Source organism: Octodon degus, unplaced genomic scaffold (assembly GCF_000260255.1).
Source record: "Octodon degus isolate 3935 unplaced genomic scaffold, OctDeg1.0 scaffold00027, whole genome shotgun sequence".
Taxonomy (NCBI): Eukaryota; Metazoa; Chordata; class Mammalia; order Rodentia; family Octodontidae; genus Octodon; species Octodon degus.
In genome coordinates this window covers 1,221,589-1,224,602 of record NW_004524603.1, presented here as the reverse complement: position 1 = coordinate 1,224,602, position 3,014 = coordinate 1,221,589, and positions in this window count along the sequence as shown.

Here is a 3,014-nt window from a genome sequence, read left to right as displayed (position 1 = left end):
AACCGCGGTCCCTGTGCTTTGCTAAGCTTGTTCTAAGTAGGTGCTTTAAACCACTGAGCCATCTCACCAGCCCCGTATAATTACTATATTTAATTAATTTTATTTTTATGTCTTTAATATAGGGTCTACAGAGTCTCACTACACAGATCAGACTTGTAGTGATCTTCCTATTTTTAGCCTCCCAAGTGCTGGGATTACAGGCGTTTGCCACCATGCCCAGTCTCAGTTGTTGTCTCAGTGTGCCCTGGGGGCTGGGGGCCCAGCATGGCACGTACCCTGGTCCGTGCACTTCCTTAGCAGGCGCTTTAGCCTGTTGGGCTATCTGGCCGGCCCTCTGTTTTATTTATTTTTTTGAGACAGGTTCTCACTATGCAGCTCAGGCTGGCCTTGAGCTTATTTTGTAGCCCAGGCCGGTTTCAAACTTGAAGCCATCTTCTGGACTTAGTTGTTTGTATATTTCTATATTTATGTTGTCTTTGTTATATTTTATTTTTATTTATTGAACATCCTGATAAGAGAGCATTTCATTTCTTGCACATTAATTGATGTTAAGTGTATATTTAATTTATACAGGAAGCTGTATTACTAGAGAAGTATGAGGTGGGTAGGTTGACCAGAGAAAGCATAAAAGGAGTGCAGTACAACCGGCTTTCAAAGGTGGGTGATTGATTTTGTTTTCTCAGTGGGAGATGTTGAACTCTGTATTCTGCCCTTGAGCTACACCCCAGTCTTTAGTCCTTTGTTTGTTTCTGTGTTTCTATTTTTTAAAAATATATAATATATATATTTATTTATTTATTACAGTACTGGTAATTGAACTCAGGACCTTGTGCTTGCCAGGCAAGTTCTTATTCTATTGAGTTAACTCCCCAGCCCCCTTCTGTGTTTCTAGATGTGGTCTTACTATGCAGTTAAGGCTGGCTTGCCTTGAGCTCAGTATGGAGCCCAGGCAGGCCTCCCAAGTGCTGAGATTACAGGCATGTGCTCCATGTCCTGCCCTGAATAGAGAGCCTTTCTTGATTTTTTTTTTTTTTTTTGGTGCGGAACTGGGGATTGAACTCAGGCCCTTGTGCTTGCCAGAGAAATGCTTATTACACTGAGCCATCTCCTTGGCCCTGAAAGTAATTGTTGAGGGCTGGGAAAACCTGAGACTGATGATGCTGGTCAGAATGTAAACTGGTACCACCTGGCATGCACATTGTTGCGGCAGTGTGTGTCTTGTGTGTGTGAAGTTGAGGAATTCTGGGCTTTAAACATGATGGTGAGCATTCTACTTGTAGGTTTGATTTATCAGCAGCCATTCTCTTTGATTTTTGAACTGAATCAACTTCTGAAGAAGATAAAACTTGGAAGAAGGGGCTGGGGATATGGCTCAGTAGAATGCAGAGGCCTGAGTTCAATCCCTGGTTCCTCAAAAAAAGGAAGAAGTTAACTGAAAATTGATGTTTTATATTGTGACTGCTTTTTATGTACTTCATCTTTTTGAGACAAGGTCTCACTGTGCAGTTCAGGTAGGCCTTGAGCTCACTTTGTGGCCCCGGGTGGTCTCTTTGCCTTCTAAGTGCTGGGTGTGCCACCACGCCTGGATTTTGTGACTGCTTTTTAAAATTGTTTTTTGTGCTGAGGATAACAGTTCAGGGGCATAGCACCTGCCTGGCAGGTGCTAGGTCATGAGTTCAATTCCCTGTACAAAAAAAAAAGAAAAAAAAAAAAAAACCTTTAGGGCCAGTGAGATAGCGCAGTGGACCAAGTTCCTATTTAGGCAAGTGCAGGGACCAGGGTTCTATCCCTGGCACCACATGCCACTCCAGCCTCACTCCCTGGCACTCTGAGCCTTGATTTGTTGGTGCACAGTTGTAATCCCAGCGCTGGGAAGGCTAAAAACAGGAGGATCACGGAGTCCGAGCTGTGTAGTGAGACCTTGTACCAAATACATATAAAAAAACCAAAAAATAATTTTTTGTTTATGAATGTGATAAAATCTAGATCTCTTAATACCTTTTTTTGTTATCGTTCTTTATACAGTGTCTACAGGATCTCAATATGTAGATTGGACTCAGTAATTCTCCAGTTTTCAGCCTCCCAAGCGCTGGGATTATAGGTTTGTGCCACCACACCCTGTCTCAGTGTCTCAGGGTGTCCTGGACTCAGGGCCCATGCAAGGGATCAAACCCTGGCTGCTGTGCCTGCCTAAGCAGGCGCTTTAATCTGCTGAGCTATTTGGCTGGGCCTAGATCTCTTAATACTTTTAAGCCTAAGCTCCTTAGAGACTGCAGCCTTTTTTAGTTTTTGCTTATGTACAATCATTCTTTGCAACCAGTTAAGCTGAAGAAGCCTGGGAGTAAATTTTGAAATAAAGATTGATAAAGTTCTCTGGGAATCAAACTTTTATCCATCTGAAAGGACTCTTTGCTTTCTTTTGTAGGCATGGAGGGGGGGCACCTCTGAGCTTCAGCTTTCCGGGGGCAGAAGGGCAGTGACCACACCCACTTTTGTAGGGCCATCCAGTTGGTATGAGGGGAGAGAATGATTCTCTGGCTAGTGCTTGAGGTATCCCAGTGAGAACCTTGGCTATTGTGTTGTGTTGGGAAAATCTGTATTGGGCTGTGATTTTCAGTGGCAAGGATTGATGGATATTTGGTTGTCCATTGTGTGGCACCATGCAGAATCCCTCCTTCCCTCCCTCCCACCTCTGGGGTATCAAGAATTCATATGCTTGGCAGGCAGGAACTTGTATCACAGAGCTGTATCTCCAGCTCCCAACCATGCATTCAGACTTTTTTTTTTTTTTGGGCAGAACCAGAGATTGAACTCAGACCCTTGTGCTTGCCATGGAAGCGCTTATTCTACTGAGCCATCTCCCTGGCCCCACCATGCAGACTTTGTAAAGGAAACAGCCCCATTTGTTTGTAGGAATGTCTTCACTAGAGTATGGGGGAAGGGTAGAGGATGAGCAAGGAGAGAGAGGGGAGCACTGTGGAAGGCAGTTTTTTATTTTTTTATTTATTTTTATT